Consider the following 17567-nt stretch of genomic DNA (forward strand, 5'->3'; position numbering starts at 1 on the left):
TGTCATTCGCCTCCTCTAGGCTGAGAAAGGTCTGAATTCAGTCCTCAAAGTCAGCGCAAGCCCTTTCCCAGGAGGCTCCTGGTCCCAGTGGAAATTGGCCCGCGGGAAGAGTTGCCGGAGGAGCGTCATCCGGGTTCCACCTCCCCTCCGGATGGGGAGGGCCCTGCCAGCTCCATGGGCTGATGAGAACCTCTGCCCCAGCCCCCTAGGCCTGTCTTCGCTCACTGGGGACTCAGCCCGTGGGTGGGATGATCCGTACCCACTCCAGGCTCCAGCCATGAGACCTTGGATCAGTCTTGTGTCCTTGGAGGCCCCGTGACCCTCCTGTTCCTCCATCTGTCTCGTGGGCAGTGGGTACTGCTAGTCCATTTCGGGGAAGCCTGAGGTGCCAGCCTTGTAACTGCTGCCTCAGCTCTGCTCTGAGTCTTCCTGTAGCTCCCCATCGCCCTCCACATGAAACCAAACTGTCCTCCAGGCCCTACCCCCCTCCCATCTGCATCTTCCCCATGTTCCCCTGTAATCACATTTCCAGTCACTCCAGCCTCCCCACCTCAGGGCCTGTGCACATGTCATGCTTTGCATGGAGCATCCTTCCCTAGCCCTCCCCATGGCTGGCTCCTTCCTGGCACCTGGTTCCAGCTCACACGTTGCCTTCTCAGAGAAGTGCCCTATTGCCCCCTTGCCCTGGTGCCCCGTGATCACGGGCTGTGTCCCTGACCTGTGCCCCCATCTGAGGTCACCTCACTTGTGTGCTTTTCTCCTTTGACTCCCCCGCTCCGGCCCACTGCCCATGAGCAGGCTCCTGTCTCCCCGCTCTGCGCCAACTTCCCATCAGTGTTTTCAGATGTTCACCCGAGTAAATGAGGAGATACCCAGGGTGCTTGTAGGGGAGGCCTCTGCCCTGGCCGCCCTAGTCACCTCCCCTGGAATCCCATCCAGCTTTCCCACAGCTGCAGCCCTCTTCTAGAAGAGTGGCTCCTGCCTATCAGTCCTCCCCACCTTGCCTGAGCGTGCCTTCAGTGGGTGTGGGTCAGGGCCTGTTTGGACATCCCCAGGCGGGGTGGAACCCCACCTCCAACTGAAGAGCCCGCATTTCACTGAGGTCCACCAGGCCCACGTTCCAGTCTCTCCTCTGCTCCCTCAGGTGGCCCTCCGCCTCCTCATCTGGAAATGGGCTTAAGTGTGTCCCCGCACAGGGCCACAGCCCCCAGCATTGCCTGGCTGGGGGTGTCCGGCACACAGCGCTCTTCTGTCCTCCTTGACGATAGAAATGTAGGCCAAGGGGGAGACTGCTTCAAGGGAGGGGCCAGCACATTCAGTTCTTCCTCTACTGCCGTGTGCTTTTAGGGGAGGGGGCCTGGCCTCTCTGAGCCTCTGGGACACTGACTGAGGCTGCCTTGAAACTGACGGTCAGTCCTGACCGTCATCTCTGTGGCGTCCCAAGGTGTCAATGATGTGTCCCCCCTGCCAGGGAAGGGCTCGGGGTCCTGGGAAAGGGGCAACGTTGCTCTCACTATGAACACCTTTGAGAGGCAGGGCCTGGGAACCCCATTTTCCAGATGAGAAGCAGACTCGCCGGCTTTCGAGGGGCCAAGATGGGATGGGAACCCAGTTCAGCCCGCCTCCAAGCCCCTCCTCTGCTGCCAGTGTTGCTAACCTGACCTTGGGCAGATGGCTCTCTAGCCTTGGTTGATTAAGCCCTTGTCACCGTGCCCGGGCCTGGCTCATGGCCGTCATGTCAGATGATTCCTGGGATTCCCGAGACAGAAGGAACTGGAGATGCAGAGAGTCAGTGTCCTGCCCAGGGGAAGCCAAGCGGACAGGGGAGAGCTGGGTCCCCTGGGCACCCTGGCCAGGTACAGCCAAGGTGCCTGTGGTGGGGGGTGTCTATTGATGATGCTGAGAGGCACTGTCTGCCATTGTTGAGAGGTGGGCCAGTGCCAGCTTGCTGATGAGCAAACAGAAGCCACAGCCCACTGAGCACCTCCAGGGCCACTGCCTGACCCTTGCCCCAGTTGGCAGTGTCCCTGGGGGTGCTGTGGGACTTTCCAGGAGCTTGCTGCCTCCCTCACAGGACCTAGCAGGTGGGCGCTGCAGCTGGGGACTTCTCCAGTACAAATACCTCCCTCTTTGCATGGCACACCATCCCATAGTCGGTCTATGTCTACATTCCATCAGGTGCTATTTACAGAGAGGGAAACAGAGACCCTGAAAAGAACAGTTTATCCAGGCAACATTCAGCAAACACTTGCTGTGGCCAACATGTGGTTTGCTTCCATTCATTTTATTAATATTTCCATCAACCCTAGGAGCTAATTGAAGAAACTGAGGCAAGGGAATTTGAGGCACTTGTGGAAGGTCCTGTAGCTAGCAAGTCAAGTAAAGCAGGGGTTCAAACCCAGCCCCGGGCCCTCCCAGCAAGAAACACTTGTTGCACAAAGCTCAGTTTTCCCATCTGCAAAATGGGCATCATCACCTGCATCTGGAAGTCAGGTCATGAGATGGTGTTTGAGAAGTGTCTGGCTCAGGAAAGACCCAACACCCAGCAGGTGTTCAGCACGCAGCTTCCTCCTCTTCTCCAGAGGGCCAAATCGAGACCAGGGCCTGGAAGTTGCAGGAGAAGCAAACTACAATTGGGAGATGCCTGAGAAGAGGCTCAGGTGGGAATATGCTGGGAATATCAGGAGTCATATGGTAGGCCTAGGCTAGTGGCTCCCACTTGTGAGCCCCACACTGCTTCTTTACAGAGGCCCTTTGAGAAGTTATGGATTACGTACTTGGCAGGGGATTTGCACAGCCCTGAAATGTGAGCCACTTTCACAGCCTAGCTCAACCTTGTTCTCTCCCAGGCTTCCCTGGCTCTGAACTTGATCTCCACCAACCCCAGCCCACACCTAGAGGAAATAAGAGCCAGTATCTGGAACATTTGTAAACCTCTCTGCCCTGGCACTTGGTGAGTCAGAGAATGGGGTGGGCTCGGGAGAGGTGCCAATGACACAGCCTAGTATTGGACAGCAGCTGCTTCCCTATCTGCAAAGAATCCCATGACCCCACACCTCACAGAAAAGCTGGGGCTCGCAGGCCAGATGTAACCTGCAGAGGGGGTAAAGGCTTTCACTTGAAGGTCAAGCGGAGGGCTGGAATATAAGTTCTCCCAGAGGAGCAGTCCCAGAGAGGAAAGGTCAACGTGTAGGAATCATTGTCCCATGAGGAATCTGAGGGCCTTACTCAAGGTTGTGTCGTCTGTCAGCCAGTGGCTGGTCACTCAGGCCCCCAGTGGCTGAGCTCTCACACTGCCTTGAGAGCATTCTAAGTCGTTTCAGTCGTGTCAGACTCTGCAACCTTATGGACTATAGCCCGCCAGGCTCCTCTGCCTATGGGATTATCCCAGTAAGAATACTGGAGTGGATTCCCATGCCCTCCTCTAGGGGATCTTCCTGACCCAGGGATAGAACCCACATCTCTTATATCTCCTGCATTGGCAGGCAGGGTCTTTACCACCCCTTTTCCAAAAAGTAGGCTACTTTGAGCCTGCTGAAGTGCTGTGTGACCAGGGGCAAGGAGCTTGACCTCTCTGTGCTCTGGTTTCTGTACAGTGGAGCCAATGGTCGCTTTGACCTCACGGGCTTGTGGTTAGGATTCGGTTTATTCACCAAAGGCTTAGCAGGGAGGTGGCCCGGATGTCATTTGATCCCTGGAAGAGAAAGCTTAAACTCGGAGAAATCAAACATTTTCAGAAAATCATAAAGCGCGTGAGTAGTATTCCACCTATTTCCACGTCTTCGCAGTACCCTGCGCTGCAGCTGAGTGACCTCCATTGAGTCTCTGTCTTCTCTGTATCATCTGCAGCGGAATAGTGGGTAGTAAGGAATTGAATTATTCACGAGTCCTCCGGCCGTGATGGCCAAGTTCACATCCTAAGTGGGAGGTCTTGCTTCTGCACTGGGTGGCCAGAGGGTCTGACTTCGCCACAGCCTCAGGAGACCCTGCGTGGGACGCTCGAGGCCACCTCCGGTCACCGCGTTCAGGGCCAAATTCTGCACTTTGCTCCAAGTCTTGTCCGGGAGCGCGGCCGACGACCCCTACGACTGGCCGCCGGCCTTGACAGTCTTTGCTTCTTAGCCAATCTCCGTCACCCTCCGGGCTACGCCCTCAGTTCCTCTAGCGCCAGTCGCGCAAGTTTTTTCGGAGCCCCGCCCTTGACCCCCAGCCATTGGCCATCAGGGCTGCCCGTCTTCCTCCGCGGCTCCAATCTTCGCCCGCCTCCGGGCCCCGGCCTCCCAGCACCTAGCGCCCAGCTGGACCACCCGGGGGCCCCATAGTCTCTCCCAATAGTCCCGCCTTCACCCCTCAGTGATTGGCTTCAGGGGCTGCTCGTCTGCTTCATTTCCACCAATATCCGCTGCCTCCAGGGATGGTTGGCCAGCACGCAGCCAATCGGAGTACGGCTTGGACCCCTCCCGCGGCGCGCGCGGAGGGTGCACGGGGCGGGGCTGTGGCGGGCTGGAGGTGGCGGCGGCGGCGGCGGCGGCAGCGGCGGTGGCGACACGTCCCAGCCGGTGAGGGGGCGAGGGGGGCGCGGGGCAGCGCAGGCGTCGAGGGGGCCCGCGCCTGTCGGGCCGACCTAGGGCGAGGCGCAGTCCTGTCATGGCCCCGGGGCGGGGGCGGACGAGGCGGGGCGTGACAGCAGCATCGCGGGGACGGGGAGAGGTTAAAGCCGACCCCCCGACCTCCACACCGCGCACCTGATGCCCCCTTGGGATCCCCACAGCCGTATCTGAGGCCCTCACCGACAGCCCACACATAACTGACAGCACAGCCCTTCTCGTTGACATCTCCCGTCAGACACCTGAGTCTGTCCACCTCGCTGACATCCCTCACCCCCTGAGGCCGTGCCACCAGGTGCCTCGCACAGTTGACTCTGCACCCCTACGCGCACCTGTCTCTCTGACCCCCCCCCCTTATATTCCTTCCCGCTCACACACCTGACACCGCGCCCCCAACCCTCGAACACCTCCTCCTCGCACATCGTCTGAGACCTTCCCTGACGATGCCCCCTACACCACAGGGCGTTCCTCTCCTCCTCTCGGCGCCACCACACCTGGGCCTGCACCCCCCACAGCGACGCCTGAGCCTGTGACCCCAAACTCACCATTCCCCACTCATGTCTCAACTTGTTCCGTTGCCTCACTGGCTTTTATCACACCCAAGTCTGTGCCCCTCTCACTGCCCCCATCTTAAGTCATCTGGGTCAGCGCCCTCAGGTACGTCCACCTGCACAGGTACACACCTGTCTCGTGCCCTTGGCAGTCCCTTGTGACTTGAACCCCCCCAGTCCGTACCCACCTGTACTTTCTTCCACATGCACCTGTGTTTGTGACCACTCTATAACCCAGGTTTTCCAACATTCACCCAAGCCTTGCTGTCTCAGGATCACGGCACCTTCCACCACCACCTTCTGAGAAAAAGCCCACCCAGATGTTATCTTTTCATTTATGATGGTCTGTTAAGTGATTTCCGGGCTTAGCATAATCCTATCAGCCAGACAAACTGGAATTATCTCCATTTCACCAGCAACGAACCTAAAGCGATTTGAACCGGAGTGGCATTGCCCACCTCTTCCTGAGCACTGAGCATTGCTGCTGACCCTTCTCTGTGGACCTCCCCAACTTGTGCCCATCTGTTGTGTTTATTTCTAAGGGACTGGTAGGGAGGGGACCCCCACCCTCCCTGCAGCTGTTCCTCAGGAGTCATGACTTTGGCTGGGTCCGGAAAGGCTGAGCTGGAAGGGGCGGCCCCTGGTTGCTTTCTGAGCACGTGTCTCAGAGTCCAGGAGCTGCAGGGGGCGGGGGCACTGTTGCAGCTGGGCTTTAACACCTAGGGTGCCTCTGGCCCAGCTCGCAGTGTCGCCTGGTGGCGGGGATTGCCAGACTTTGGGACTCTGGCTCCAGCTCTTATAGACTGAGTCTCCTTGCTGACCCGGGAGAGCTCCTTGGGCCCTTGATGCTGATAAACCGAGGGAGTAACGAAACACTCTTCAGAATGAGAAGGCTAATGTTTCAGCTGCTTAGAGATAAACTGCAGAACTAGCCTGGCTTGGTGCTGGGGATAAAGATTTTTCTGGAACTTTTTAAGTTCCCTTGAGTGTGATTTACAAGTGTGCAGTGTGGAAGGAGGCTGGTGGCTTTATTGTTAAAAAAGCAATAACGTGCCATTTCCTGTAAGGCTTGCACAGTACTTCTTAACACCTACCCACCCCTCGCCCCCGTCTCTCCCTGGAAAGATGGTGCTGGAATGTTCTGAAGGGTCTTGTTCTAAAGCCAGTGGGGTTTTCTGTCCAAATTCAAACAGAGTCATTTAAAATGTGTGCGTGTGTGTGTATGTGTATCTGTAGATGTTGTATGTATTTGGTTATACACATGCACACATTTTATATGTATGTACATGCATGTATTATATATATATATACATATGCAAAGATATGAATAAACTGACAAGGTAATTGATCTACATGGTAAAAATAAATAAAATCAAGCAGTACGAAAGGAAACAAGAGTAAAAACCAGGCAGATCTCCCCATACCTGTACCCTATCCCCTTCTGGAGGGCCTCATTGTTAATAGTTTCTCCTATATAACAATGTTCCCTTCTAGAGGTGGTCTAAGAGCCCCTTTTAAACCACTGGTAAATTTGTATCAAATTGTATCAAAAGGGTGGGTGACTTTATAACCAGTTCCTTACTGATGGCTGTTTAAGTTGTCTCTCATATGTTGCTTTTTTATAAAATATTTATTTTTTATTTATTTTTGCACGGGTCTTGGTTGCAGCTGTGTGCTGTGTTAGGTGCGGTATGTGGGATCTATTTCCCTGACCAGAGATCGAACCCAGTCCCCCTGCATTGGGAGAACTGGAATCTTAGTCACTGGACCACCAAGGAAGTCCCTCATATTTTGCTTTTGCAAACCAAACTGCAGTGAATAGATTGAGTCTTGCATGAGCAAATTCATAGTAAAAGTGTGTGGGGCTCCAGTCAAGCACAGACACTTCAAACCGTCTCTGTCTTCATGGAGTTTAACATCCAGCTGCAGCAACCTCCTAAGAGTGGCCAGGCCACAGGACACGTACATCTAAATGGTTAATGCTCCTCCGTGGAGGCTGTGCAGTCATCAGTATTCTCAGCTGTGGAGTTGGAATGCCCATTTCCTCCCCTGGCGGCCAGGGCGGTTATTGTCAAGCTCTGGTCTCTCCAATCTTTCTATCCGTCCCTTTTTGAGGTGTTCCTGCCCGTAGTGGGTGGTGATTAAACATTAGATTTGTTTCTCTTCGAGAGTCTAAAGTTCCGTCCAAAAAAATATTTGAGTCCCTCCTCTGCAGGGCTCTGAAGGTAACTATAGTGGTTGGCAGTGGGAGAGGCGGTCCTTTCTAGAGAAAGATGCAGGCACTGCCTGGAGTCCCAGGATGGCAGGTCGGAAATATTGACTGTTGCTTTCTTTTTTTTTTTTTTTTTTTTACACTTGGATCCAGCAAAAGAATGAAGGTGTCAGATGAGGCTGACACAAGTCACAGATGTTAAATCTATTTGGGAAGTTGTCTTGAGACTTTCTTGCGTTGTCAGTGATTTCCCACTATTGGCACCAGGTGGAGGGCGTCATCAGCCCAAGGGCAGGCCTTTTCACATTTGTCATCCCGTATTTTAGTCTTCTTTTTTGGCACTTAGACATTAGAGGAATATTGAGTTGATTGGAGCCGTTAGCTTATTTGGGTTTTGCAAGCCAGCTCTTTTAAAAAATGCATTGTATTTTTTATTTTAAATGTGAACTACTTCTTAGTAATAATAGTACATAATGTGCACATGAAAAGAAAGAAGGTAGAAAGAATAAGGAAACCAACACCCAGTTTAAAAAGTAGAATGTTGCCCCAGCGGCCCCTCCCTGGTCCCTGTGCTATTTTTAAAATATGCTTGTCAACGTTTGTTTTCTTCACTGAATACCTTTTGCTGCAGCTGAGAGCTTAGGTTACAGGGTCTCAACAGCGATCAGGAGAAGCCAGGCTTTCTGTTGAAGCTTGGCCATCAGGGCAACCTATGGGATACAAAGAGAGGTGCGATGACCTCAGGGCCGTGGGCAGGTCACTAGCCAAGGCACAGTATGCACTCGGGAGGCTCGGAGTCCTGCTGTATTCGTTTCCGGAACTGCCATAACAGATAACCCCAAACTGGACAGCATGAGACGACGGAAGTTTCTTCTGTCACTGTTGTGGAATTCAGAACTCCAAAATCAAGGGATTGGCAGGTGCTGTGGACTGAATGTTTGTGTCTCTCCTAAAATTCATATGTTGAAACTTAATCCCCCATGTGATGGTATTAGGAGATGGGCCTTAGGGAGATGATTCTGTTATGAGAGTGGAGCCCCCACGAGTGGGATTAATGGCCTTCTAAAAGAGCCCCAAGAGAACTCTCCTGCCCCGTCTGCTCTGTGAGGATGCAGAGAGGTGGACTTCTGTGAACCAGAAAGAGAATCTGAACAGACACCAAATCTGCTGGCACTTCTCAGCCTCACGTTTCTGTTTACAAGCCACCCAGCCTACGATGTTTTATCACAGCAGCCAGAACTGACTAAGACAGCAGGCTTGTATCCTACCTGGACCCTGAGGGAGACCCTTTCCTTGCCTCTGACGGCTGCCAGCAGTCCTTGAGTTCCTCAACTTGCAGCTCTAGCACCCTAATCTCCATCTCTGTCTTCTGAAGATTTATTTTTTAATTAAAAAAATTAATATTTATTTATTTGTCTGTGCCGGGTCCTACCTGCGGCACGCAGGATCTCCGGTCTTCGTGATGGCACACAGAATCTTTAGTTGGGGCATGAGGGAATCTTTTAGTTTCGGCATGTGGGATCTAGTTCCCCAGCCGGAGACTGAACCCGGGCCCCGCACATTGGGAGTGCAGTCTTAGCCCCTGGACCACCGGAAAGTCCCTTCCCCTGTCTTCACGTGACCTTCTTCCCTGTATGTGTATCCTCCTTTAAGGACAGCCATCATTGGATTTAGGGTCCACCAAATCCAAGATGACTCATCTTGATATCCTTAGCTAATTACACCTGAAAGACCCTATTCTAAATGAGGTTACTTCCTGAGGTCCTGGGTAGACGCGAACTTCAGGAGACCTCATTTAACCCCTACAGCTACAGAGCCAGCATTCCTGCCAGGACATTATTGAAGGAGGTGCTCGTCCAGCAGCCTCTGCTGCTTCAGACAAGATGGGCCGGCAGGGTCAGAACACACTTCTCAGGCCCTCCAGGTGGCCCGTGTGCACAGTCCCGCGGCTCCCTCACTCACCTGCTTCCCTGCTGGAAGATGGGAGCACCTGCTCGGTGCTAGCAAGGACCCAGACATGTGAACAGATGTCTTCATTTTGCTCTTTGCCACTCCTTGGCATGTGCTTACCTACGGAGTCTGGTCTGGATCATCTCAGTTTTACAGAAGGGTGACCAAGGCGTCAGGGGACCTTGGTCCAAAGATACATAGGGAAAACGTGGGAAAGCTAAGGCAGACCTAGGTTGTCCTGAATCCAGGTCCTGTCCTCCTTCAAACCAGTCACCCATAGCACTGTGCTTCCTGCCACTGTTAGAATCTGATATTTATACAATGTCCTGGAATGCCACCACCGGCACAGCTTCCAGGAGTGGAACAGACCTGAAGCCTTACAGCACAGCTTTTCTATCATCTGTAAATATCTGTGTGCCAGGGTCAGGGACAGGTGTGGGGGAGGCAGAAATACCAGCTCAGAAGGGTGTGGGCCATGGGACTGGCTCAGACATACCCCCAAGGAACTGGGGCACTGTATCTGATGGGTCCTGAGCAGAGGCTGGGGGTGCTAATTCAGGAGCTCCCAGGGACCTAAAAGCCAGCAAGGAGTTAGCGAGGTGACAGAGCATTATGAGCAGAGGAAACAAGCAAGCCTGAATATGGCAGGACCCAAGAGAAGGCCGGGCCAGGGAACACGCGAGGGTCCTGAGAGGGGATTGGGTTGAAGGACCTGGTCCGTGATGAGAGACACAGGAGAGGTCTTGCATTGAGGCCAGGCCACTGTGGACAGGCTGATCAGCAGACCCTCTGACCACCTGTACCTCCCCGACTATGAGATGAGGACCAGAATGGAAGACCTGCCTTGGAAGTTTCGAGACTTCCAAGATGGAAATGTGCCAGGACAGAGCTCCGAACGGATGTCAGAGCCATTGCTCTGTCTCCAAGTGGTGTACCTTTGCCATGGTACGAGTTAAGAAAGTCAATATGTACATTTCATTAGGTATTAATTAGCCACGCTGACCCACGACCTGCCTGGTCTACAATGTCAACACAGCTAATCTCACCCTCGCCCTGTCTAAAGAGCTGATTCCTAGGTCACACTCAGTGACTCTGATTTATGTCTCGGGGCAAGAGCCCTGCACGAATGTCACCAGAGATTCTGGGACAGGCGCTCCTGGGGGTTTAGTTGAAATGCTGCCCTCCCCTCCCCTACTTTGGGCAGGTCTCTGCAACCATGAGAAGGGAGGGGATGGGGTGGAGTATATGGCTTATAGCCTTGCTGGTCACACCTTAGCCAGTGACTAGTCTAGCCTCCCATTAGTGATGAGGTGCCTAAGAGCCAGACTTTGAAGAACAGACAGTTTGGGGCCTATGAGCCCCATTTTTTGGCCCTACCACATGGCATGTGGGATCTTAGTTCCCCAACCAGGGATTGATTGCCCCCTGCAGTGGAAGAGTGGAAGCTTAGAGTCTTAACCACTGGACCACCAGGGAAGTCCCCCAGGGCGCCTCTTTGATCAGTCAGAGCCAAATGTTGACCAGCCCTGAATGTCCGAGTCGGAGGTTGCCCTGCTGACTCTGAGCAGCGTGCTGGTAGCATGGTCCCATGGCCGAGGGCTTAGTGAGAGCAGGAGCTTCCTAAACTGCCATCATTTAATGGACAGTGGGGCGCCACTCTCCAGATTTTAACACTTTGAGGAGATGAACCTGCGGGAGACAGAGTCGAGGGTCGGATGCCACAGACTGATGCTCAGCCCTCTGGGAAGCCCCAGCATGGAAGTGTGTAGGTACATGGTGAGGCATGGGAGCTGGGGAGGCCTGCTTGGTAGAACCGGGTGACCTTAGCCCCTGTCTGACTCCTCATTAGGGAGCATGCTACCCCAGAGACCTGCTTGGGCAACCCCAGCCTCAGAAGATAGTGACAGAGGAGGAAAATGAGGCCAAGGAGGTTTAATAACATGTCCAAGGTCACACACTAGACTCCATCCTCCCACAATACCAGTTCAGCATGGCAAGGAGCCTGGGCATGCTCCCACCCGGGGAACAAGGCAGACAGTGATAGAAAAGGGGTGTTCATGCTGCTGGCGCATGATACACTGTCTTCACAGTGGCTTCAGGTCCACACCTCTGGCTTTCTGCTAGGCACTGCCACTAAGTGTGACCCAGGTTCTTGCCTTCCAGGGTCCCCGGGCTAGTGGGGAAGGGGTGTGGAAAACAACCCCTCCCAGCACAGCAGAGAACCACGGAGTGCTCAGTCCAGGCAGAGCAGCTAACCTTGGGAAGGTGAGACCAGGATATTTAGGATGGGCTTTGAAGGATGCAGAGGAGTTTGCCAGGCGTAGGAGTAGGATGGAGAACACGGCCAAAGCGAAATCAATTCACTCATCCAGTAAATAATTGAGTAGGTGCAATTGAGTAGCCCTGTGCTGGGCTCCGTGTGTCAGGAACACACGGCTTTGGGGTTAAGATTTTACACAAGTGCAGCCTCTTAGCAGAGGAGCATGAAGACCATTAAATGTCTCAGTTTGTTTTAGGTTACTTCACACACCACTGACCACAGGCGTTGGCAGCACTGTCTGCCAGGACCAAGGACAGTGATTGCCCATAGAACGTTCTGGGTCTTTCAGGACATGGGTGTCTGACCTGTAGAGACAGCAGCACAGGGTTGCAGTGACCGGAGTTGGTCTGCAGTACATGCACTGGAGGGCACGTGCAGCAGGGAGAAGGAGCAGGCAGCAGCTAGCTGGGCAGAGTTAACAGGGAAAGGCCTTACGTAAGATGCCTCCCCTCACTTAGGCCCATTAACTGGAAGAGGAAACAGCCTTTATCAACAGGCAGATAGGATGTTAATAGGCTTCCCTTTGCCAAGAGATTACAGGGTCTGTGCCACAGCTGCTGGGAACTCCATCTCCCGAGAAACTGCCCCCCCCCGTTTGTGTAAACACTTACCTCGTCCTACGGGGGGTCACCCAACTGTGGGTGACCCTGCCACACGCTGGCATGCCTGGTGGCCCTGCTCAGGGAGCTGCCTGTGTGTGTGTGTCTGTCCGTGAGTGTGTGTAAGGACGGCCTCGGATGTGGAGCGGCTGCAGCGTGGTGCCCGTAGGACGGGCCGTCTGAGGCCCTGGGGCCCAGGCTCGTGTTTCTTTGCGCATTTAGCGGCCTCCTCCTGGCTCTGATGGCCATAGTTGCGGTGCACAAGCTCGTCACTGCTGCAGCTGGGCTCTCTCTAGTTGCAGCATCAGGGGCTCCTTTCTGGTTATGGTGCGCGGGCTTCTCATCGCCATGGCTTCTCTTGTGGGCTCAGTACTTGCGGCTCAAGGGTTTGGCTGTCCCAAGGCACGTGGAATCTTCCCAGACTGGGAATCGAACTTGTGTCCCCTGCTTTGGCGGGCGTATTCTTAACCACTGGACCACCAGGGAAGTCTGAGGTTCATGTTTCTTAGATAGTGCTGTTCAGTAAGTTGTGTTGCTGCATGGTGTCCCCTGCCCCCATCCCCACTTCACTTTAACTTTTGTTTACTGAGTGGTATAGAAATAGCAGGTGAAAAGATAACCACTTGGGTTTTTGCTTTTTAAAAGGTATTTATTTGGCCGTGCTGGGTCTTAGCTGTGGCATGTGGGATCTAGTTCTCTAACCAGGGATTGAATTCAGGCCCCCTGCCTTGGGAATAGAGTCTTAGCCACTGGACCCACTGGGGACGTCCCAATAAACACTTGTTATTTGGGGAAAAAACCCCATCCCAAACTGGGTGAACTGAAAACGGGCTTTGTGGGCTCCAGGGAGAAGAAGTCCAGGTGCTTCCTGTACCTTCCAGATTCTTTTGGCCTGCTGGGTGCCAGGACACCCCAAGTCTGCTGGTGTCTGCCTCCCCCTCCTGACCTTGGCTCTGTGTTGACTGCCCTTGGCCTAACTTCCCCTCCTTGGAGAAAAAGGACTTATCTAGCACAGGAGGCTCCCTCAAAAGTCTCAGCTTTGATTCCAGCACTCCAAACCCAGGAAAGTGAGCTCTCATGACCTGAGCAGGGTCACCCAAGTCACCCTGGAGTCAAGGGGAGGGTCAGCGTCCCCTGCTCCAAGGAGATAGAGGGTGGAGTAGGTGGCTACCAGGGTGCAGTCTCCAGGAGAGGTCTGGTCGTCCACAGCATGTGTGGCCCACCTTGCAGGAGCTTAAGCATCTCTTCCAGACTGTCAGTTATTTTCAAAGTCATCCGAGGTATTTCCTCTGCAGGCGGGGAGGGGAATGAGCAGCAGCAAGCAGTGCATGTCACCCCCCGTGCCCCAGATGCCACCAGAGAACCCTGGGAGTTAGGAACATGACTCTCAAGCTCAGACTCACTTGGCCTGGGAGGGGCCAAGAAGGTTTCTGTTTTGTTTTATGGTTTTAAAGTCTTTTATTGCACTGTAATTTACACACAGTAGAGTGAATAACCCATAAATGTACAGCTCAGGAATTATTACGTCCATTCACACGTGAAACCTGATCAAGATACAGAGCCTTTCAAGACCCCCAGCTGACCTCTCCACACCCCTTTCTTGTCTGACCCGCCAAAGGTAACCCCATCTGATCCTAACATCACAGGTGCATCTTGTCTGTGCTTGAATTTCTTGTTTAATTGTGTTAAGATATATACAACAAAATAAATAAGGCTTCCCAGGTGGCTCAGGGGTAATCCTCCCACCAATGCAGGAGATGCTGGTTCAATCCCTGGGTCAGGAAGATCCGCTGGAGGAGGAAATAGCAACCCACTCTAGTATTCTTACCTGGAAAATTCCATGAACAGAGGAGCTTTGCAGGCTACAGTCCATGGGGTCACAAGGAGTCAGACACAACTGAGCATTCATACACACTCAACATAAAATATACCATCTTAACGTTTTTTAGTGTACAGTTCAGTAGCATTAAGTACATTCACACTGTTGTGCAACCGAAACCACCATCCGTCTCTAGAACTTTCCCGTCTTCCCAGACTGAAACTCTATCCCCTTTAGACACTAACCGCCCTCTCCCCCAGCCCTTGTGTCTGCGCTGAGTCTCTTTGGTTGTGTCCGACTCTTTGTGACCCTGTGAGCTGTAACCCGCCAGGCTGCTCTGTCCACGGGATTCTCCAGGCAAGAACACTGGAGTGGGTTGCCATGCCCCACCCTCTCCATGGTGGCGCTTCCCCAGAGCATGTACATGGCAACCACCCAGTTAATCCGACTCAAAATAACCTAGTAGGGGAGGGGAGGATCACAAAAAACTGTGGAAAATTCTGAAAAAGATGGGAATACCAGACCACCTTAGCTGTCTCCTGAGAAACCTGTATGCAGCTCAAGAAGCAACAGTCAGAACCGGACATGGGACAATGCCTATTTCCAAATTGGGAAAGGAGTACGTCAAGGCTGTATATTGTCACCCTGCTTATTTAAGTTATATGTAGAGTACATTGTGCAAAGTGCAGGGCTGGATGAAGCACAAGCTAGACTCAAGATTGCCAGGAGAAATATCAATAACCTCAGATATGCTGATGACACCACTCTTATAGCAGAAAGCAAAGAGGAACCAAAGAGCCCCTTGATGAAAGTGAAAGAGGAGAGTGAAAAAGCTGGCTTGAAACTCAACATGAAAAAAACTAAAATTATGGCATCAGGTTCGAACACTTCATGGCAAATAGATAGGGAAACAATGGAAACAGTGACAGACTTTATTTTGAGGGGACTCCAAAATCATTGTAGATGGTGACTGCAGCCATGAAATTAACAGACACTTGCTCCTTGGAAGAAAGGCTATGACCAACCTAGACGGCATATTAAAAAGCAGAGACATTACTTTGCTGACAAAGGTCCATTAGTCAAAGCTATGGTTTTTCCAGTAGTCATGTATGCATGTGAGAGTTGGACCATAAAGAAAGCTGAGCGCTGAAGAATTGATGCTTTTGAGCTGCGGTGTTGGAGAAGACTCTTGAGAGTCCGTCGGACTGCAAGGAGATCAAACCAGTCAATCCTAAAGGAAATGAATTTTAAACATTCATTGGAAGGACAGATGCTGAAGCTGAAGCTCCAATACTTTGGCCACTGGATGCAAAGAGCTGACTCATTGGAAAAGACCCTGATGCTGGGAAGGATTGAAGGCAGGAGGAGAAGGGGACAACAGAGGATGAGATGATTGGATGGCATCACCAACTCGATGGACATGAGTTTGAGCAAGCTCCGGAAGTTGGTGATGGACAGGGAAGCCTGGCGTGCTGCAGTCTATGGGGTCACAAAGAGTCAGACGCAACTGAACTGAAGGGAGAAGAGGGTTGGTGAGGAAAGGGAGGCCTGAAGTGTGACCAGGCTCCTACCACCCCGGAAGGGCACTGGAAGCACTTCCCTGATGGATCAGAGAAGGGCCTCCCAGGGCACATGGAGTGGAGGGCTATTTAGTGTGCTGTTTTAAATTTTGTTTCTTTGTTTTTGCTGCACCGTGTCTTCGTCGCTGTGTGCGGGCTTTCTCTGATTGCGTGGGTGGGGGCTACTCTTGGGAGCAGGGTGCAGGCTTCTCACCCGGGTGTCTTGCTGCAGAGCACAGGCTCTAGGCGCACAGGCTTATCTGCTCCGCAGCATGTGGGCTCTTCCTGGGCCAGGAACTGGACCTGCGTCCCTTGCATTGGCAGGCAGATTCTTATCCACTGTGCCACCAGGGAAGGACCGGCTGGGTTTGTGTGTGTGTGTGTGTGTGTGTGTAAAGGACACATGACTTAAAATTTACCATTTTACCTTTTGTTCCTTTGGTTTTGGGGCCGTTCTTCACAGCATGCAGGCTCGTAGCTCCCTGACCAGGGATTGAAGCCGTGCCTCCTGCAGTGGGATCTCAGAGTCCTATCCACTGGAGCGATAGGGAGTTCTCCCACTCCACCCAGTTCAGTGGCGCGTAGTGCAGTCCCAGCGCTGTGCTACTGCCGCTTCAAAAGAACCTCGTCACCTCCTGAAGAGGGAGCCTGTCCCCTTGCCCCCAGCCTCGACAACCTCCAGCCTGCTTTCTGTGCCTGGGGACCTGCGTGCTGTGGACACTTGATGTATCCGTGTGGAGTCTCGTAACACCTGGCCCTTTGTGTCTGCCCTCTTGCTCTTGGCACAAGGTTTTCAAGGTTCGTTCGTGTTGTAGCGCATGTCAGTGCTTCATTTCTTTTTTTTCCCCAGAGGAATTCATTCCTTTTTATGGCTGAGTAATAATAATTTAGCGATTGCAACCAGTGCTGCTCTGAACACGGGGTGCGAGGATTTGCTTGAATTTCTGTTTTCAGCCCTTCAGAGTGGGAGTAGAGTCTTGGGGTCACATGGTAACTCTGTGTTCAAGTAGCTGGGGAGCCTCCAGACTGATTTCCATAGCCACAGCCCTATTGCACATTCTGGAACAGGAGGATTCCAGGTCCTTGCGGCAAGTTCGGGCAGACCTCAGCAGGATGAAGTCGGGGGAACGTGGTTCTCTTGTGTTCCGGCTCACTCACCCCAGGCTTGGCCAAGCCCAGCTCACAGGTCAGAGAGCCCAGGCCCCCAGGCATTAAGGCACTGCCCAAGGGCGTGCACCGGGCGAGGGCCGGAACCAGCTTTGGACCCAGGACTCTCCCTTCCCAGTTATACTTCCCTGACAGGTGGCAGAGGGGAGGCCGAGCACCGACCCTGGAAGGAACCACAGGAGTGACCATTCCAGCCAGCCTGGGTCAGGGTGAGTGGCGAGGCAGAGGGTGGTGGGGAGCGGGAGAGAGGAGGCAGCACCCCCAGACAGGACTGATGCTAGATGATTTCCAGTGCAAATCCACTGTGTTTTTAAAAACATTTATTTGTTTGTCTGCACTGGGTCTCAGCTACGGCCTGTGGGCTCAGTAGTTCCAGCGCGCAGGCTTAGTTGTCACGACACGTGGAATCTTAGTTCCCAGACCAGGCATCAGACCTGTGTTCCCTGCATTGAAAAGCTGATTCTTAGCCACCAAACCAGCAGGGAAGTCCCCCACTGGGTCTATTTTTTAATTAAACTTAGATTCATTATATGTTTTGCCCTCATATCCTCCCCAGTGCTGTACTGGGACCACAAGATAGGACCAGAAGTCTTGGCAGTCTCTTCTCAATTGGGGAGCTCAGGGTCGGGGGTGGGCAAGAATCTGCCAAGGGTGGAGCCCTTGAAACAAGGGCCACCTGCCCTGCTGGCCTCCCTGCCCCCACATTGGCCCCTCCCAGGCCGCCTCGTCCCAGAAAACAAGCCCACCACTCCGGGGTCTCAGAGAGGACATGGGCAGGTTCCT

At 53.1% G+C, this 17567-nt stretch overlaps 1 protein-coding gene across 1 annotated transcript in view; it reads left to right on the forward strand.

Annotated features, from left to right (window-relative positions):
* The first annotated feature begins 4484 nt into the window (after positions 1-4484).
* SLC25A42 (solute carrier family 25 member 42) overlaps positions 4485-17567 on the forward strand; it is a 40300-nt gene continuing 27217 nt past the window's right edge. The window contains exon 1 of the mRNA XM_027548370.1: positions 4485-4559. The gene's annotated coding sequence lies outside the window, so the exon portion shown is untranslated. The remainder of the gene's footprint in view (positions 4560-17567) is intronic.

The sequence above is a fragment of the Bos indicus x Bos taurus genome, chromosome 7 (genome assembly GCF_003369695.1).
Source record: "Bos indicus x Bos taurus breed Angus x Brahman F1 hybrid chromosome 7, Bos_hybrid_MaternalHap_v2.0, whole genome shotgun sequence".
In the NCBI taxonomy this organism is placed as follows: domain Eukaryota; kingdom Metazoa; phylum Chordata; class Mammalia; order Artiodactyla; family Bovidae; genus Bos; species Bos indicus x Bos taurus.